Here is a 10811-nt window from a genome sequence, read left to right as displayed (position 1 = left end):
GCTTGGGGAAAGTAACTGTTTTGGAGTCTGGTGATCCCGGTGTGGATGTTATGTAGCCTCCTCCCTGATGGGAGTGGGTCAAGCAATCCATGAATGGGGTTGGTGGGATCCTTCGTGCTATTACAGGCCCTTTACCATCACCTTTCTGAATAAATGTCCGTGACGGCAGGTAGGCTGGTGTTGGTGATGCACTGGGCAGGTTTGACTACCCGCTGTAGAGCCTTCTTGTTTGCTGCAGTGGAGTTTCTGTCTGTGAAGCAAGTGTTTGGCATGTTAGTCTTCTGCTGGGGCACTGAGAACGTGAGTTGGGAAGTTACATCACCGTTATATAGGATGTTGGTGAGGCCGCACTTGGAGTATCGTGTACCGTTTGGGTCACCCTGTTACATTAAAGAAGGGGTGTATGGGGTGTCAGGGAGGGGTAGAACCTCTGGTGGGGGAACATGTCGCGTCCTTTTCAAGGCAGTTAGTACACCTTTGGTCCCCACCTGGCACTCAGCTCTCACCTGTGGCTCCCCGTAGCTGTTTGCATGCGACAACGGCCATACCCTGGGCAACGGCCTCGACAAGCCGGCTAAACCAGGTGAGGGTAGCCGACGGGTCTCAAACCCTCGGTGAGATAGGGAGTTGCCTACCCCAGCATGTGAAGACAGACTCTGGCAGACTGAGCGGATGAGACCAATGGAAGGTCCAACGGTCAAGAAGGCGGTCTCTGCAAGTGTCATGGAACATGTAGAGCAGGACAAGACACAGAAGACGTCCTGGTCATCCACTGCGCCTAGTCCCACCTCCAGCCGTCTTGCCACTGGACCCAGATGGGAATTGGGAAGAGAGAGTGAGGCTGACGCTGCGCAACTCTCCCTCACTTAAATCCAAATCACTCGCTAGTTTCGACACCATCATAATGGTGTCGAGGTCCTCATCGACGTCGACGATGGACGAACACATTAAAGAAAACTATTAAACTAGAAAGAGTGCAGAAAAGATTTACCAGGATGTTGCGTGGATTCAGAGGCCTGAGTTACAAGGAGAGGTTGCATAGAATAGGAATTTATTCCCTGGAGCACAGGCGAACAGGGGGTAGGGGGGGTGACCTGACAGAGGTATATAGGACCATGGCGGCATAGATGAGGAAGCACGCTAGTGATCACTGACTGGAGTTCAATACCCACTGTTGCCTGAAGGGAGTATGCACCTTTTCCCTGCGACTGTGTGAAACTGTCTGGGTGCTCCAGTTTCCTACTGCATTCCACGGGTGCTCGGGTTAAGGTTGCTGAGTTGTGGGCCTGTTATGTTGGTGGCAGAAACTTGGAGACATTTGTAGGCTGACCCCAGCACATGCTCGGACTGTGTTGGTCATTAACACAAGCACTTCACTGTATGTTTCAATATATACGTGACAATGGAGTTATGACTCTATTAGGCCTGGGATTAGAAACATAGAAATCCTACAGCACAATACAGGCCCTTTGGCTCACAATACCATGCCGAACATGTACTTCTTTAGAAATTTTCCCCGGGATCAATAAAGTATGACTATGACTATGAAATTACCCTGGGTTACCCATAGCCCTCTATTTCTCTAAGCTCCATGTACTTATCCAGGAGTCTCTTAAAAGACCCTATTGTATCTGCCTCCACCACCATCGCCAGCAGCCCATTCCATGAACTCACCACTCACCACTCTCTGCGTAAAAAACTTACCCCTGACATCTCCTCTGTACCTACTTCCAAGCACCTTAAAACTGTGTCCTCTTGTGCTAGCCATTTCAGCCCTGGGAAAAAGCCTCTGAGTATCCAAACGATTAGTGGTGATAGATGGAACTAGTGCGTTGAACTGGTAGAGTCTAGCACAAGAATGTGTGCGTGCATGTGTGTATGTGTATGCATATGTGTGTGTGTGTGTGTGTGTGTGTGTGTGTGTGTGTGTGTGTGTGTGTGTGATGTGTGATGTGTGTGTGTGTCTTTCTCTCTGTATTCCTGATTGAGGGGTGGATGGGTTGTCCAGGGAGGGGTAGCACCTCTGGTGAAGGGACTCATCACATCCAGTCTGGGGCAGCTCACTCGCCTTTGGTTCCCACTGGACACTCACAACTCACCTGCGTCTATCAGTGGCTGCATGCGGTACCTTCACACACCTTGACACATTGTTTCGACAGGTGGGCTAAACCAGGTGAGGGTGGCCGGTCTCTGCACACCCCGGTGAGACAGGGAGATCCCTGACCTAGCGTGTAAAATCAGCTGATTGCGTGGATGAGATCTACAGTGAGATCCAACGGCCAGGAAGATGGAACTGCAACACCTCGTGGAGAACGAGGGGCATGACAAGGCGCAGAAGCCATGCAAACAAGGAAGACCCCAGTCTGTGACGACTACACGCTCCACTGGACCTGGACTTCCAAGGTCGAGTGCAATGGCTTTTCCACAGCTGCGACGGACAACCGCCATTCCTCATTGAACTTAAGGAAAAGGCAACCTGGAGGTTTTAACAATACCCCTTGAAGTACAGCACAGTCCTAATGGGCTGGATCTTGTAGCAGTTTTCCAGTCCATTCCCTGCTCTGCAGAGGCACTGGAATCATTTCTCCTACTCCCTGACAGATCAAGGAGCAAAACAATTCCCGGCACAGCATGTTACTTGTCAACTTCGGTGGGGAACGAGACATCCGTCTCTGAGAGTGTCCCTGACGAGGGAAAACACGCACAGTGTCGTTAGTCAAACACTGGGGTGGGTTGGTAGTGTATCGTTACCACAGGACCAACAATCCAGGATCAACTCCCGCCACCCTCTGCAAGGATTTCATCCGTGCTCCCCACGACCGTGTGGATTCTTCCGGGTGCTCCGGTTTCCTCCCGCATTCCAAAGGCGCACGGGTTAGGGTTTGTGAGTTGTGGGGCTGCCGCGTTGGTGCAGGAAGCGCGGCAGCCCCCCCCCGCCCTTCAGTCTTCACCCCGCTGAGGATCGGCACTGGCGCACCTCACGGGTGTGCGCTTCGCCCACTGCCCTACCCATGACCGTGTGGCTGGGCACGGCTCAAATGCCACCTGTAAATGTGCCAACATTGTTGGCAGAATCTCAGATGGTAGCGAGAGCGCGTACAGGAGCGAGATATACCACAAGGTCGGCATTGATTTGCCACCTCATCAATCGTAGTACAACATAGAAACTGGGCCCTTCAGCCCATCAAGTCCTCCTTGCCCTTTTACACTCGTCCAAGTTTATGCTCCCACATTCGCTTCAACTTCCCCCAAATTCTGCCAATCGGCACAGATGCTGGACTTCTGGTTAGGAAGTCGAGGATGTAACAATGATAAACAGTTCACGTATTTCCGCTGCAGATAGACAATGCAGGGTAACGTTCACCCTTGATTAAGCCTCGATCAGATGCAGGCACATGAGACTGAGTGCACTGTGCGGCCAGTGCGGGCCACTCTCAGGAAAGTGCCAGCTGCGGAGCCCAGTCCGTCCTGTTCAAGGACAGACTGAGCAGTGAGCACCACGGTGCGCTGGGACGTTGTCCACCCATCCCATTTCAAAATGTCCGGTGGCCTTGGCGTTCCAATATTTTGCTCTTGACCCGCCCACTGGTTGCTCCGCCCCCTCCCCTTAGAGAAAGCAGCCGGGGTGGGAGTATCTCTGAGAGTGTCCCTGATGGGGGGAAAACACGCACAGTGTCAGTTAGTCAAACACTGGGGTGGGGTGGTCGTGTATCATTACTACAGGACCAACAACCCAAGATCAGCTCCCACCACTGTCTGCAAGGAGTTTGTTCCTTCTCCCCGTGACCGCGTGGATTCTTCCGGGTGCTCCGGTTTCCTCCCGCATTCCAAAGGCGCACGGGTTAGGGTTTGTGAGTTGTGGGGCTGCTACGTTGGTGCAGGAAGCGCGGCGACACTCGCAGGCTGCCCCCAGTACGTATTCGGACTGCGTTGGCCGTTGACCCAAACGATGCGTTTCACCGTATGTTTCGATGTGCACCCGACAAGGGAAGCTAATCTTTCTTTCTTCTTCCTTAGTCTGACAATTCCTGTTGGCGCCTTCTGGGAGGGCGTTAATCGGTAAAGAAAAGGTGAACTGAGAGTCATAGGGATACATCACAGAAACAGGCCCTTTGGCCCGCTGACTCTGTGCTGACCATGAACCATCCATTTACACTATTCCTACACCAATCCCATTTTATTCTCCCCACATTCTCATCAGCATTTCCCCTCCCTGTATACAAATATACACACATACACACACAAACACATACAAGATTACTCAAATGTCACTGACATGTTTGGCACACCTTTGTGAGCCGAAGGGCCTGTATTGTGCTGTAGGTTTTTAATGTTTCTATTAAATACATGACAGGAGGAAACAGGAGATCTTTGGGAATGCCATGTAGCCACAGGGAGAACATGCAAACTCCATGCAGACAGAGATCTGGATTAAACCTGGAACTCTTGGCGGAGTAGGGTAGCAACGCTATCCGCTGTGCCACCATGCTGCCCTTGTGTACTTGTATTCACACCCACATATTAGATTATGAGAACACTCAGTCCTCTTTTTATTGTCATTTAGAAATGCATACATGCATTAAGAAATGATACAATGTTTCTCTGGAGTGATATCACAGAAAACAGGACAAACCAAAGACTAACACTGACAGAACCACATAATTATAACATATAGTTACAGCAGTGCAAAACAAAACCATAATATGATGAAGAACAAACCATGGGCACGGTAAATAAAGTCTCAAAAGTCCCTGAGTCGATCGACTCCCAAGTCCCCGATAGCAGGCGGCAAAGGGAGAAATTCCCTGCCATAAACCTCCAGGCACCATCAACTTGCCGATGCCTTGGAAGCAGCCAACCCTGAGTCCATCCGTCCGAAAACTTCGAGCTTCCGACCAGCCTCTCCGATACAGCCTCCCGAGCGCCATCCTCTGCCGAGTGCCTTCGACCTCGCCCTGGCCGCTGAAACACGCAAAGCCGAGGATTTCAGGGCCTTCTGCTCCGGAGATTCCGGTTACCACACAGTAGCAGTGGCAGCGAAGCGGGCATATCCACCCAAACAGACGCAACATAGACAGCGTCCTTATCTGGATGCATCGCGGCTCGGCGTGGCCGCTGCTCTGAGCACGACAACAAGAAACCACAGCTCCAGCTCGACCCATCGCGGAAACCAGCCTCCTAGCCACAGACTCTGTCTGTAGTTCTTGCTGCCTCCTCAAAGCAACCATCATAATCAACCTGAACGGTCTCACCTCTCTCGCCCCCCCCCCCCATCAGGCAGGAGGTACAAAATCCTGGGAGGCCACAACACCAGGCTCAAGGACAGCTTCTACCGCGGCGCCACAGTAGCGGAGCAATTGGCAATACGCTAGCACAACTTTGCAGTTCGGAGTTCATTCCTGCGCGTCCGTGGGCTTTTTTCTGGTTTCCTCCCACAGTTCAAAGACGTACGGGTTAGTAGGCTAATTGGTCGTTGTAAAATCGTCCTGCGATTAGGCTCGGGTTAAATAGGTGGGTTGCTGGTTGAAGGGCTGGAAGGGACGTTCCACGCTGTATCTCAAATTAAAAAATAAAATAAATAAATACTCTGGTGTTACAATGAGTTATTTTGCTGCTTTATAAAACTCTAGTTAGGTCGCAATGGGAATATTGCATTCAATTCTTGGTGCCCCATTAAAGGGCCTCTTACATGTTAGAATGAACTCTTGATCTTACAATCCACTTAGTCAAGGCCTTCACTGAACTTCTCTGTAACTACAACACTTCATTCTTCATTCCTTTGCTGTTTCCCCCTTGTAGTACCTCAATGTACTGGTGCGATGAAATAATCTGTATGGAAGGCATGAAAAACACCTTTTTTCACTGTACCTCGGTACATCCGAATCAGAATCGGGTTTAACATCACCGGCATATGTCGTGAAATTTGTTAACTTTACAGCAGCAGTTCAATGCAATACATGATAATATAGAGAGAGAAAAAAGACTGAATTACAGTAAATATATATATATATATAATTTAAAATAGTTAAATTAAATAAGTAGTGCCAAAAAGCAGGGAATAAAAAAATCGTGAGGTAAAGTTCACGGGTTCAATGTCCATTTAGGAATCGGATGGCAGAGGGGAAGAAGCTGTTCCTGAATCACTGAGTGTCTGCCTTCAGGCTTCTGTACCTCCTACCTGATGGTAGCAACAAGAAGAGGGGCATGTCCTGGGTGATGGGGGTCCTTAATGATGAACATCGCCTTTCTGAGACACCGCTCCTTGAAGATGTCTTGGATACTACGGAGGTTAGTACCCATGTTTGAGCTGACTAATTTTACAACTTTCTGCAGCTTCTTTCGATCCTTACAGAAGCACCGCCATACTAGAATAACAGATGGTGAAACAGCCAGTCAGAATGTAGAAATATCTGTAGAAACTTGTGAGTGTTTATGGTGACATACCAAATCTCCTCCAGCTCCTAATGAATATAGCCGTAGTGTACGGCCATGCACTTTGGCAGAAGGTGGGTGGTAGAATCTGGGGGATGTTGAAGCGAATGTGGGGAGAATAAAATTGGACTAGTGTAAAAAGGGCAAGGTGGACTTGACGGGCTGAAGGGCCCGTTGCCAAGCTATATTACAGCTGATGAGGTGGTAAATCAATTCTGACCTCGTGGGAAATGCCTACATCACAAAGGAGTTTTCTCTGATGATTTGGGCACAGAGATATCTGCTTCTGACATTTTGAGAGCTTCAGGAGTGCTTTTGGTTCATTGGCCTTCATAAGTAAGTAGTACTAATAAACAGGAAATAAATAAATCGAAGTATTGAGTACAGGAGTTAAGATGTTACATTGAAGTTGCATAAGGCGTTGGTGAGGCCTGATTTGGAATATTGTGTTCAGTTCTGTTAACCCACAGAATATACCTATGGAGAAAATTTGGGGTTGGATGAGACTAGAACTAGAAGTCACAGGTTAAGGGTGAAAGGTGAAATATTTACGGGGAACATGAAACTCAGACCCTCAAGTTCTGGCAACAACATGATTAATCTTCTCCACCATCTTTCCAGTTTAATAACATTTTTTCCTATAACAGGGCAACTAAAACTGTGCACAATGGCCCAAGAGCACTTTCACCAACTTCTGGTAGGATCCCGTAAATATATTATCAAAATATGCATATTTCACCATTTACTACCACGGGAAGCCACTAAGCACATCTTTCCCTCCCCCTCCTTTCTGCTATCTGCAGGGATTGCTCCCTACGTGACTCCCTTGTCCATTCATCCGCCCCATCTCTTCCCACTGATCTCCCTCCTGGCACTTATCCTTGTAAGCAGAACAAATGCTACATGTGCCCTTACACTTCCTCCCTCACCACCATTCAGGACCCCAGACAGTCCTTCCAGGTGAGGCGACACTTCACCTGTGAGTCGGCTGGGGTGATATACTGCGTCCGGTGCTCCCGATGCGTCCTCCTATATATTGGCGAGACCCGACGCAGACTGGGAGATCGTTTTGCTGAACACCTACACTCTGTCCGCCAGAGAAAGCAGGATCTCCCAGTGGCCACACATTTTAATTCCACATCCCATTCCCATTCTGGTATGTCTATCCATGGCCTCCTCTACTGTCAAGATGAAGCCACACTCAGCTTGGAGGAACAACACCTTATATTCCGTCTGGGTAGCCTCCAACCTGATGGCATGAACATTAACTTCTCTAACTTCCGTTAATGCCCCACCTCCCCTTCGTACCCCAGCCCTTATTTATTTATTTATCTATCTATCTCTCCCCCTGTTTTTTCCCTCTGTCCCTCTCACTATAACTCCTTGCCCATCCTCTGGGTTTTCCCCCCTCCCCCTTTCTTTCTCCCTAGGCCTCCTGTCCCTTGATCCTCTCATATCCCTTTTGTCAATCAACTTTCCAGTTCTTGGCTCCATCCCTCCCCCTCCTGTCTTCTTCTATCATTTCGGATCTCCCCCTCCCCCTCCCACTTTCAAATCTCTTACTATCTCTTCTTTCAGTTAGTCCTGACGAAGGGTCTCAGCCCGAAACATCGACTGTACCTCTTCCTATAGATGCTGCCTGGCCTGCTGCGTTCACCAGCAACTTTGATGTGTGTTGCTTGAAATTCCAGTATCTGCAGGCTTCCTCGTGTTTCGATCCCTTCTGCTGTTTTAACCACTGTTAATCAAAGTTCAAAGTAAATGTATTATCAAAATATGAATATTTCACCATTTACTACCTTGAGATTCATTTCCTTGAAGGCGAGGTAGCATATGGTCCTGTTATTAACTATGTACTGTTCCACACGTAGTTCGGTTTGTAAGTCAGAGAAGATGGCGGTGCGACGCAGGCCGCAGTGGCCACTCCGGTGAATGATATCTGTAATCTGTCAAGTAGGGTGCTGTGCACAATCCTGATTTGATGGAGACGGACGTGAGAGCACGGAGGAACATCTGGTGAAACTTCTGAAATGCCTGTTTCGCTGCCACTGCTACTGTGTGATCCAGAATCTCCGGAGGGGAAGGCCCCGAGTCCTCGGCTTTGCCTGTTTGCTTGGCGGCCGGGGCAGGGTCGAAGCGCTCGGCAGAGATGGTGCTCGGTGTCGGAGGGCTGATTGGAGGCTGAAAGTTTTTGGACGGACTCAGAGTTGGCTGTGCTCGGGTGCTTCCAATGCATCGGCAAGTTTGCGGCGCTGGGCGTTCAAGGCGGGGAGAGTTTCTCCCTTCCACCGTCTGCGTGAGATGATAGGGCTATCGGGACTTGAGACTTTTTTTACCGTGCCCATGGTCTGCTCTTTATCAAATTATGGTATTGCTTTGCACTGTTGTAACTATATGTTATAATTATGTGGTTTTGTCAGTTTTAGTCTTGGCTTGTCCTGTGTCTCTGTGATATCTTTCTGGAGGAACATTGTATCATTTCTTAATGCATGCATTTCTAAATGACAATAAACGAGGTCTGAGTGTTCTCATAATCTAATCTAATATCACTGTGAACTAATTCAGACCATCAATCAGTTTCTGATTTACTTGAACTCCCACCACTTTCCGACTGCCAATGCAGGTTAACGCATGGTCAATATACAAACAAGAGAAAATCTGAGCAACACACACAAAATGCTGGAGGAACTCAGCAGGCCAGGCAGCATCTATGGAAAAAGGTGCGGTCAACGTAGGTCAATATAAGTGACTTAAGTCCACTGTAATGTTCGACACGTCTCCTTTCAAAGAGGGGGCCTCCAATCATGAAGGAACTCTGCTTAATTGCTTAACTCATCAGGACTCCTCATGAACGCAAGAGATTCTTCACATGCTGGAAATCCTTCATCAGTCCTTCAGAAGGGTCTTTGCCCAAAACGTCGACTGTTTATTCCTCTCCGTAGATGCTGCCTGGCCTGCAGAGTTCCTTCAGCATCTTGTTTGTGCTGTTCACTATGGATCGTCTAACACTGACCCTGACTGAGAACGATTGATTCCTTCTCGCCTTGACTGCCCTCTCTCACTCTGGTAGGAGCATGGTGCCAGCTTATGCCAGGACAATGCGCATCCAGCGTGGGAAGTAATGGCAGTGCTCAAGTCCTCTCACTGCCTTCAGACTCCTTCTCCCAGTCCGTCTGAGCAGAATGCCCTGATCTCTGGCTGTGTGAATCCAGAGGTCACCCCCTCCAATTCCCCCCCAACCCCAACTCCTATCCCCACCCCCGCCGTCAGCCCCACCCCCACCCCGGCTGCTTTCTCTAAGGGGAGGGGCGGAGCAACCAGTGGGCGGGTCAAGAGCAAAATATTGGAACGCCAAGGCCACTGGACATTTTGAAATGGGATGGGTGGACAACGTCCCAGCGCACCATAGTGCTCACTGCTCAGTCTGTCCTTGAACAGGACGGACTGGGCTCCGCAGCTGGCACTTTCCTGAGAGTGGCCCGCACTGGCCGCACAGTGCACTCAGTCTCATGTGCCTGCATCTGATCGAGGCTTAATCAAGGGTGAACGTTACCCTGCATTGTCTATCTGCAGCGGAAATACGTGAACTGTTTATCATTGTTACATCCTCGACTTCCTAACCAGAAGTCCAGCGTCTGTGCCGATTAGTAGAATTTGGGGGAAGTTGAAGCGAATGTGGGAGCATAGAATTGGGCGGGTGTAAAAGGGCAAGGAGGACTTGATGGGCTGAAGGGCCCAGTTTCTATGTTGTACTACGATTGATGAGGTGGCAAATCAATGCCGACCTGGTGGTATATCTCGCTCCTGTACGCGCTCTCGCTACCATCTGAGATTCTGCCAACAATGTCGGCACATTTACCGGTGGCATTTGAGCCGTGCCCAGCCACACGGTCATGGGTAGGGCAGTGGGCGAAGCGCACACCCGTGAGGTGCGCCAGTGCCGATCCTCAGCGGGGTGAAGACTGAAGGGCGGGAGGGGCAGCCCCACAACTCACAAACCCTAACCCGTGCGCCTTTGGAATGCGGGAGGAAACCGGAGCACCCGGAAGAATCCACACGGTCACGGGGAGCACGGATAAAATCCTTGCAGAGGGTGGCGGGAGTTGATCCTGGATTGTTGGTCCTGTGGTAATGATACACTACCAACCCACCCCAGTGTTTGACTAACGACACTGTGCGTGTTTTCCCTCGTCAGGGACACTCTCAGAGACGGATGTCTCGTTCCCCACCGAAGTTGACAAGTAACATGCTGTGCTGGAAAACATGTTTTGCTTCGTGTTCTATCGGGGGGGGGGGTAGGAAGAACTTCTCTAGAGTCTCTGCAAAGCACAGAACGGACTGGTGAAACGGTCACAGATACAACCCCACACACTGTATCC

Source organism: Mobula hypostoma, chromosome 8, assembly GCF_963921235.1.
Source record: "Mobula hypostoma chromosome 8, sMobHyp1.1, whole genome shotgun sequence".
NCBI lineage: Eukaryota > Metazoa > Chordata > Chondrichthyes > Myliobatiformes > Myliobatidae > Mobula > Mobula hypostoma.
Note: the sequence above shows the minus strand (reverse complement) of the source record.